The 10,588-nt window shown below is 37.9% G+C and overlaps 1 non-coding gene across 1 annotated transcript; it reads right to left on the bottom strand.

The window, feature by feature from the left end:
- Nucleotides 1-9,977: 9,977 nt before the first annotated feature.
- LOC112439199 (small nucleolar RNA U13) lies at nt 9,978-10,081 on the bottom strand. The gene has a single exon (XR_003027497.1). It is a non-coding gene; the product is annotated as a small nucleolar RNA U13 (small nucleolar RNA).
- Between the last annotated feature and the right edge of the window lie 507 nt (nt 10,082-10,588).

Below are 10,588 nucleotides of genomic sequence, written 5' to 3'. Positions count from 1 at the left end.
CATGTAGCCCCTGAATCTAAAATAAAAATGGAAATTAAAAAATTTTTAATGAATATTAATTTCAAAATGTAGAGGTTTATGATCATTCTTTTAAGATTTTATAGATACTGGCCGGGCACGTTGGCTCATGCCTGTAATCCCAGCACTTTGGGAGGCCAAGGCAGGAGGATCACCTGAGGTCAGGAGTTCAAGACCAGCCTGGCCAACATGGTGGAACCTTGTCTCTACTAAAAAATACAAAAATTAGCCAGGTCTGGTGGCACACGCCTGTAGTCCCAGCTACTCAGGAGGCTGAGGTAGGAGAATTGCTTGAACCCGGGAGGCAGAGGTTGCAGTGAGCTGAGATTGCGCCATTGCACTCCAGCCTGGGCAACAGGGCGAGACTCTATCTCAAAAAAAAAAAAAAAAAAGATTTCACAGACACTTATAAAATAAAACACTATGCCCTATTTATTCCATGAATCTTTTCTAAAGAGATAAAATATAATAACAAATTTTTCTTTCTAGTCTAATACATAACACTTTAAAGCCTTTTTTGACAATTCTTTTTATGAGTATCTAAGTAGCTTTCTGCCTCCCTATCTCTAGCCCTGTGTCTTGCTCCTAATATAACAAGAATTCCACTGAAAAGGTTTGGTTGCTGATTAGAGTATGTAACAGGAACACAATTTCCTATATGCCTAAGCACTTTCTTTTCATTATTAAGATACTTTCATGGAGAAGTGGGAGATAATCATTAATTTAGGAATTGCTCTCAGTAATTACTATGCCAGCTCCACAGACAATATTGAAAAAAAAAAGCAAAAAACAAAAACCTTCCCTTCTCAACAAACACTTGCTACTGCTTCTTTTTTGCTTATAGTATTAAAACCAAATCAAACAAATAAAGAGGTTTAAAACTAAAAGTGTAGGAAGACTAAGTGGGGTTATGAGAAAGGAAACAATGACCATAACCAAATTTTAAAACATGAAGTAATTATTTCAGCAGAAGGCAATCTAGTGAAGACCAAGACCTCAGGGAAGTGAGAGTCTTAAGTGTTTCTCTTCTTCCCCATAAGAATGACTCAGCATTTGGAATGAAACTATGTTTACTGTCTTTCAGATTTATGGTGTCAAATAACTTTGGTGCCACCTAACTCCTTTCTCCTGTGCCTAAGAAAACTCAAGGACAGTCATGGGTTTTCATCCTCATATGGCCACAAAAATCTGAAAAGCTTTCCCTTTTTCACCCATACCTGTCTTACAGAAGCCTAAGTTGGTCCACCATTCATTTATCTTGTTTTTCTTGTGTTGTCAGACGAATTTAGGTTGTCACCTATATCCTGGTGTAACAAAATGAGCAAGAAGTTTTTTCCTTCCCAAACTTGGAGAGTAGGCTACCTGCTACTAAGACATCTTAAACGCAGCTTCTGGGATTGACCTTTTCCCACCATGTGGGTACCTTCCAGTGATGAGTCTACCATGTACTTTTAATGACCACCACATGTCTAGAGCCAACTATTTTAGTCCTTGCCCATTTCTAGAGAAAAACAAATTTTTCCCATAGCCAGGTAAGTGTTCATTGGTTACCAAAGCTCAAAGTAAAATGTATGGAATACTAGAATTGAACTGGGCTATAAATGTTAACCCCACACTTTCATTTTCTAAGAAACAAAACCAAAGCTCAGCAGTATTACAACATTAGCTAAACATGGAGCCAAGACTAAAATGAGAAACTGCTTGGTATAGAGAACACTGTGTGAGCTCAAGTCATCTCTTATAAGTTCTTCAACCATGGTCTGGTTCTCTAGCTTTCCAGAACCTCGGTATCCTTATCAGTGAAGGATGTTAATATCAAACATTCATATGGTGTTTACTTTATCTCAGGCACTAGTCTTAACAAGGTGATGTAATCCTTAATCCTCAGCATAACTATGTAAGTATTTTGTTTTTCTGTTTTTTTTTCTTTTGTTTCATTCCACCAAATGGGGAAATTAAGGTACAAAACTATTAAGTAATATGCTGAAGACACCACACCTAGCAGATGGCCAAACTGGGATTGAGTGGGATAATATTTGTAAAATGCCTGGTATATAAGTTGTCAATAGAACTATTACCAATGTCAGTTTTCCTCCCTAAATCACAAGCATATCCTGCCAAAACACTTTGTTCTGAGCTTTGTAGGTTCACATATTTTTTAAATTATATTCTTTAATTTGGGTACAGTTTAGGTAGTTTACATGAATTAGAAAGTTATGTTATATATGCATCTAACATAATCGTATCCATTGTTAACAATAGCTGCAAACACTAAGAAGTTAACCAAAAATTAAAGACTACAAGTTTACTACTTACCAATAAACAAAACTAATATAGAGTATCTAAAAGATTAACAGTGCTGTCCAAGAAAATCTTAAATCCTTGAGCAGGATCGGACCAATCACTTTGGGATCTTAAGATAAGAACAGCTCATTTGGTAGATCTCCACCTACTTGATACACGAATTCTTAACAGCAGAGTTATAGACATCTAAAAATATCCAACAGAAAATCTTTCCATGTCAGTGATTCTGAAAGAGTTAGAATCAAGAATGAAGTGAAAATATATGATCCTTGAAAAGATGAAATAAAAATACTAAATATATTTTTAAATGGGTACTTTAAGTTTTATTTCTGCTTTATAAGAACTGGGAATGTATTCTTAAAATAAATGTCTAAAGCATCAATATAAAGTGGCACCAAGGAACTTACTTAGATTTAAAGGCCTGAGGGTAAAGGAAATGTGTATTCCTTCCCTAAACAGGAATCCACTTTGTCTCTGGGACAGGGCAGCACTGAAAACTAGCTTTTATAAATTTTCATGATGTAAACTCAATAATGTTGTCTCTGGAACATAGCCGCCTATTTAATAACAGCAGGAAAGTGTGGGTAAGCAGAAATGTCCCAAGAAACTCTTGCAGAGAACATGAATAAGTATTAAGTTCTGTTGTGGGAGCTGAAACAAAATAGAGAATTCAGCTTTTCAGAGTAAAGCTTAGTTATCATCCTAGTGAAAGAGGTAACTGAACCAATGGTAAATAACCCAAGAAACTGGAGATTTGTTCAGTCCCACATCTGAATACATTTTATATAACCTGGAAATGGTTTAAATCTCAGCAGTAAATGCTTAAAATAAACTTGACCACTGTTTATAATGTTATAACATGATTTTAAAAAAAGAAAATGAATGAATTTGAATAGCAAAAACAGCGTAACAATAGCAACAGACAGGATTTATGTCTGTACATGATTAGCTTTAAAGTGAGGATGTTGTATCTTAGCCTTGAAACATGTAGGCATTGACCTAATTTCTGCTAAGCCAAGAGGAAAGTTTTTTACACACACAGAGCATAGGCCAGAGGGTAACAGGTGCTGTTCCTTGGCCTGAAAAGCAAATCTCCTTCATTCCTCCTCTATCAGCAAAATCATCATATAAAGCCTGAAAATGGAAGACAGGAAAGCAGAGAATCTTTGTTCTGTTATCCTTCAGTTACAAATTAAAGTTCATTTTTGAAAGAGCTCTTTAGGGAGGCGTAAAGTAGAAGGAGAGAATGGTTAAATGTAACATCCATCAAGGAGAAATTTTACAATTTAATGGGAAGTGTATTATTTAAAAATTCTCTAGGCCACGCTGTAAATAAATAATCCTGTTCCCTTCCTGCCTAACTGCTAGCCAAGCTTCTGAGAATGAAACAACTTGACATATGAGAAATAGCTAGAAACTGGTGTCAGGGCATCTAGAAACTTTTTTATTCTAGTAAATCTAGAGTAATGTGTATTCTAAAAAATATCTTTCAATAGTCAAATGTGGTACAAGCCAATTTTTATTGTGTTCTTCACTGTCAACCTGGTCCTCTTATAGTATTGAAATACAGCAAAAGTCCTGCCCTCACAAAGGTGGCCTTCCTAAAGTGGGTCTCAGAATGCTGGAGGTTGAAATTCTAGTTTTTTCACCATGAGGCCCACCCTGGACATAGGGTATCCTTTCACTTTACATAGGGTGTCCTTTTGGGTCCTGCTGTTGCAGTAGGTAGAAAGCAAAGTCTGCAGCCTAATGAGAGCTAAAGCAAAGACTGAGAAGCTACACTATGGTAGACTGAATAATGGCCTCCCCAAAGTTATTCACATTCTGATCCCTGGAACCTGTCAATTTTACCTTATTGGGCCCAGCAGTGGGGAGAAGTGGGGGAGTTGGAGATGTGATTAAGTATTCTGAAATGGAGAGATTACCCTGAATTATGGGTGTGGGCCCTAAATGCAATCATACTTATCCTTAAAAGAGAAAAGTAATAGGAAGATTGTATGCACACAGCAGAATAGAAGACAGAGTGACCATGAATACAGAGATTGGAGTAATGCAGACACAAGCCAAGAAAGGTCTGCAGCCACCAGAAACTGGAAGAAACACAGAATGGATTCTTCCTAGAGTCTCCAGAAGGAGTGCAGCCCTGCTGACCCCTTGATTTCAGCCTAGTGATGTTGATTTTCAACTTCTGGCCTCCAGAACTGTCAACCAATAAATTTTCATTGCTGTAACAACCAAGTTTGTGGCAATTTGTTATAACAGCAATAGGAAACTAATACAGCTTTCTCCATTTATTTCCCTTTGGCACTAATGCCAATCTATCTTTCTAGAGCTAGATCTTCAGTACATCATTGACATTTGTAGGATGTTTTTAATTCAGAATGCCAAAGCAATTTACAACCATGTAAATGGGCTCAATTTTGTATCCTGTGGGACATTCAAGCAATACCAAAGCCTTGTAAAATTTGAGAGATGCCCGGACCATTTTATTTTGTACTTTTTGAGATTCCTAACTAATAAATACTAAAACAAGGTTGAAAAAATTACAGTATAATTTGAGTGTTTACAATTAGTCAACTAATTCTTAGCAAAAGAATACTTCAGTAACTATTTCCACAGCCTCATTTAGAGATAAGAGCAGAATTTTAAATGTGGGGTCCGAGGCAGACAGATGGCTATACCACTCAGTTCCTCTTTCAAGCAGAACTTATTTCTCCAGCTCCTGGAAGCATCTTCAGTAAGTGGCTTTCAGCAGCCAGCTCCTTCAGAATTTGTCTGGACTGCTGAAAGCTGCCTCAGTCAAGGCCATTCCTTTGCTGAGTTAGTTGTTGTCCTGTGACTGAATGAGGCTGGGGTATAGAGACTCAGCCAGATAATTGGAAAATAACTCTGATGGGCCATATATGCTCTAGAACTCCCTCAGGGGTTGATTGAGATTGCATCACAATCCAATTTCTCCCTCTGCCCAATTCTGCTTCTGCCCTCTTCCTTTCAGAAGTATTAATCCTAATAAATCACCTGCATGTCATATTCCATCTCAATATCTGCTCTGGAAAGCCCAATCTGCATCAGGCCCTTCATAACAAAAACCTTTGACTGCCACAGAATCTTAAATTTATTCTTCCTCTTTTTTTTAAAAATTTCTCCACTGGGATTGTACCTTTCTTTCCAGTTCAAAGAAAAAAACCATTCCCTAGAGCTGGCAGCCTCTCCAGTTTGTTCTCTCTATATAAGGACAAAAGGCTTCTCTGAGCTACATGTAGTTCAGGAATATGGGTTGCAAAATCTTCCGCACATCCTATTTCCTTCCAGGTGTTTCTAATTTAGATGTTTCTAACAACAGTCTTTCAATGGGTATTTGTTGAGCACCACTTGTGTATCAGGCACTATTCTATTGTTCTAGGGATACAGGAGTGATGGTTAGGCTTTGTGTCCCTACCCAAATCTCATTTTGAATTATAATTCCCATGTGTTAAGGGAGAAACCAGGTGAAGGTAATTGAATCATGCAGGCAGTTTCCCCCATGCTGTTCTCACCATAGTGAGTGAGCTCTCATGAGATCTGATGGTTTTATAAAGGACTCTTACCCCTTTGCTGGGCACTTCTTCCTGCTGCCTTGTGAAGAAGGTGTCTTGCTTCCCCTTCACCTTCTGCCGTGATTGTAAGTTTTCTGCGGCCTCCCTGGCCATGCTGAACAGTGAATCAATTAAACCTCTTTCCTTTATAAAGTACCCAGACTTGGCCGGGCGTAGTGGCTCACGCCTGTAATCCCAGCACTTTGGGAGGCCAAGGCGGGCGGATCACGAGGTCAGGAGATCGAGACTATCCTGGCTAACACGGTGAAACCCCGTCTCTACTAAAAATACAAAAAATTAGCCTGGCGTGGTGGTGGGCGCCTGTAGTCCCAGCTACTCGGGAGGCTAAGGCAGGAGATTGGCGTGAACCCGGGAGGCGGAGCTTGCAGTGAGCCGAGATGGCGCCACTGCACTCCAGCCTGGGCAACAGAGCGAAACTGTGTCTCAAAAAAAAAAAAAAAAGTACCCAGACTCCGGCAGTTCTTTACACTAGTATGAAAACGAACTAATACAAGGAGTATATGCTTTTATCACACACCCGGACTGTAGTATGTGATATATGTTCGGTCAGATTTCACATATGCCTCCCAGGCAAGGTAAAGTGAGTTCATTAGGCTATTGTAAAACAAATAAGGAGTGGTGGGGTCTGTGGCAAATTGGAGAAAGCATGCCACATCCATAGGGGTTGGCTCTCGACCTTAACCTTGTATCAAACTTTTTGTGACCAGCTAGGAAAACCAGAAATTACCCACCTCTTTATGCGATGTAATATAAAGTCGGCACCATCACTTTTAGATGATTTTTGCCCCAAATACTTTACCTGAGTTAATTAACCCATTAGGTATAAATTCTAGTCAACAAGACAACTGATTCCTCTTCAACAACACTGTCACAGAAGAAAAGAAAAGGGAGAGAGGGTATGATCTGGGGTAAAAATGACTTAAGTGACATAATCAAATACAAAGCATGTGTTTTAATTGAATAATGGCTTGAAAAGAAGATAAATGCAGGTCAGGCATGGTGGCTCATTCCTGTAACCCCAGTACTTTGGGAGATCAAAGCAAGAAGATCCTGAGCAACATAGTGAAACTCTGTCTCTACAAAAAGTAAAATAAAAAAAATTAGCCAGTTCTGGTGGTATGCACCTGTAATCCCAGCTCTGCAGGAGGCTGAGGCTGGAGGATCACTTGAGCCCAGGAGTTTGAGGTTACAGTGAGGCAGGATTACACCACTGCACTCCAGACTGAGTGACGGGCAAGAGCCTATCTCCAGAAAAACAAAAACAAAAAAAAAATAAAATGAATATAAATGACATTTTAGGAAGAATGGGGAAATTTGAATATGAACTGAGGAAACATGGCATTAGGAAATTACAGTTTTTTTTCAGTGTGTTAATATTGGCGTTATGTAGGAAACTATTCTTAATAAATATGGCAATGTATTAAGTTATTGAATTTAGAGGTAGATGAATATTTTTCTTTCTAATTTACAATAAGCTTTAAGATGTTCATAATCAAAATTTTTAGCATAAATAAAAGTGGTAGCTTCTACAAAGCTTTTGTCCATTGTTGTCATGGGGGAATTAAGCCCAGTGTTACTAAATATTCTGAATTTTCAAAATAAACTGGAAATCTGAGATTTTTGTGTAAGATACTTTTTTGACTTTAAGAAATTATTAGCAGTCAAACCTTAAAAAGGCAATAAAACAAGAACAAAAAACTGCAGGTTTGATATAATGCATTTGGATGCTAGAGCTCACATCTAGTCTTCAAATTTACCATCTCTGATCTATGTCCTTTCATTTTAATCTGTTTCCTTAGCTCTCTGACCCTTTATCCTTGATTTTCTTCTTCCTTTCTCTCTTTTCCTGACTGGGCTCTACCACTTTACTGTGTCCTTGAGCAGTTGCAGGATAATATGAGAAGTAACCAAGCTATGGATTTGTCTGGAGTATCAGATGATTTAACAAACTGAGAATTGTTTAATAATTATCCTAGAACACTAAACATTATCCTGATGATCTAAAATAGTTATTAAACCTCCTCACTTAAGATTATTAAATTGCAACATCTGTCTTCAGGAAACATTACTATTGCATGTAATATTTGCAAAACATTTACAACTGCTTTTAGTTATATCTCATATTCTATGATAGGTTTATAGTGTTTTTTTTTTTCCTTATTTAATGGCTGGAAAGTCCTGAAGGTAACCTGAGTCCTTCGTATGAGAAGGTATTAGACATAGGTGAGCTTCCTGGATGATGGGCTGCTGCTTATCCAACTGCGCCACGTTCTCTCCAGCCCTTGTTTGCTTTATTAGCTAATTACCAAACTGCATATTCAACCCAGGTTCCAACTATATTAAGGGCTATTTACTGGCTAAAATCAATACCCTTTCAATTAGCCACCTGGCGTGGCTTTTGGTAACTAAGCATTATTTGGGCTTCACTGCTTTTACTCCACTGGGGAGATAGGAAAGCGCTTTGTTTTGAGTTTTTACACTTACCGGCTACTGCTCTTAGCGGTAGGAGATAAAGGGCAGTGGAGATAGGCTCTGCCTTGGAGGAACCTGGGAACAAACACAAAACATTTTACTGCAACAACAAGGAATGGGGCAAAGAAAAATGGAATGACAAACACTGATTTTACTGTTTTAAGATTCTTTTTCAATTAAATAAATCTTTTTGGATATATATCTGATGCTCCAGGCATTGTATTAGCCCTAAAAATACAAAGATAAATAAAATATATTCTCCAACTTAGCCAAGTTGGAAAGAACGGCATTGAAACAATAATTACCATAAGAGAGTAAAAAGAGCAGAAAATAGATGTGGAACAGTGTTTTGAGATAGCATGGCAAGAAAATGATTCATTCTTTCCAGAAAGAAAAATCCCATAAATGCCTTTTTGTCAGTGGTGGTGAAACTAACCAAAAATGCTCTTTTTAATGTAGGTATTTTATTACAGAAAGAACTCATGCTCATTTTGGAAACATGAAAATATATATACAAAAGAGGAAAAAAGAAACCCAGCCCCTATAATCTGACTACTTGTGTCACAATTAACCAGTGTTATTACTTTTAATGGCAAAAACTGCAATTACTTTTGCACCAACCTAATAACTTGCTATAGACATTTTATGCACAACTTATAAAAATAATAGAAAACAAAAATATGTGAAAACATGGGCTTTGAATCAGATCATTCAAAACCAAATCTTGTCACTTACTACCTTTATGACCTTAGGCAATCTGCCTAATCTCTCTGAGCATCAGTCTCCTCATCTATAATATACGGGTAATGGGACCTACCTCCATGGATTACTGTAAAGATAAATTACAAGATAAAAGTACAGTTCTTAGAACAATCCCTGGGGCATATAAAGCAATCAATATTCACCTAACAAATATTTATTCATTCACCTAACAAATATTTATTGAGCTCTCCATTCTAAGCACTTAGACCACATCAGTGAACTAAATATGGTATTTATTTATTTTTAATATCAGAATTATTATCAATATAATGTCCTGTAAATCCTCTTTCAACAAAATATTGAGAACATCATTCAGTGACAAGAAATGTGAATCTATATCTTTGTTTTTACTGCCTGCATAGTTTTTGTTTGTTTGTTTGTTTTTGTTTTTTTTTTTCTGAGTCTCACTCTGTTGCACAGGCTGGAGTGCAGTGGCGCAATCTCTGCTCACTGCAAGGTCCGCCTCCTGAGTTCAAGTGGGATTCTCCTGCCTCAGCCTCCCAAGTAGCTGGGACTACAGGTGCCCACCACCATGCCCCGCTAATTTTTTGTATTTTTAGTAGAGATGAGGTTTCACCGTGTTAGCCACGATGGTCTCGATCTCCTGACCTCATGATCCGCCCACCTCAGCCTCCAAAAGTGCTGGGATTACAGGAGTGAGCCACCGTGCCCAGCCTGCCTGCATAGTATTTTAATGGAAAGGTATATGCTGACTTATTCTGCTTACTGCCTATTCAACAACCTACAAAGACAGTTTCCAATCTGTATTATAGATAACATTACTTTGAATATCTTTGTTTCCTTGTCCAGTTGATTCTTTTTTAACATCAGATGGGTAATGTGCCAACATCATGACAAGATTTGAGGGAGGGGCATCACATACAAGAGCATAAAAACCCAATCATCACACTTATGAACTATAAAAAGATAACTTGTCAAATTGATTCTTAAGGATATATCCTTTAAGTGAAATTAAGTCAAAGTTGATGAATATTTTAAATATTTTCTCACTCTGTCATCCTGGTTAGAGTGCAGTGGCCCAATAATAGTTAACTATAAACTCAAACTCCTGTACTCAAGCAATCCTCCCACCTCCGCCTCCCAAGTAGCTGGGACCACAGGCATGCACCACCATGCCTAGCTAATTTTTTATTGCTGTTGTAGAGATGGGTTCTCACTATGTTGCCCAGGCTGGTCTTGAACTCCTGGGCTTAAGCCTTTCTCCCTCTTCAGCCTACCAAAGTGCTGGGATTACAGGCATGAGCCCCTGCACCTGACTTAAATACTTTTTGACACTTTTTAGCATTCTTAAGGAAAATCAGGAGAAGGGGATACCAGAGCTGGGTATTGAAGGATAAGCAGAAGAGAAGCAGAAAGAAAAGTGAGGGGAAAACATCAACAGGAAGAAGTTCATTGCCTTCAAGTTGATCTTACAT

The sequence above is a fragment of the Pan paniscus genome, chromosome 13 (assembly GCF_029289425.2).
Source record: "Pan paniscus chromosome 13, NHGRI_mPanPan1-v2.0_pri, whole genome shotgun sequence".
Taxonomy (NCBI): domain Eukaryota; kingdom Metazoa; phylum Chordata; class Mammalia; order Primates; family Hominidae; genus Pan; species Pan paniscus.
Note: the sequence above shows the minus strand (reverse complement) of the source record. Positions and strands in the feature narration are given on the sequence as shown.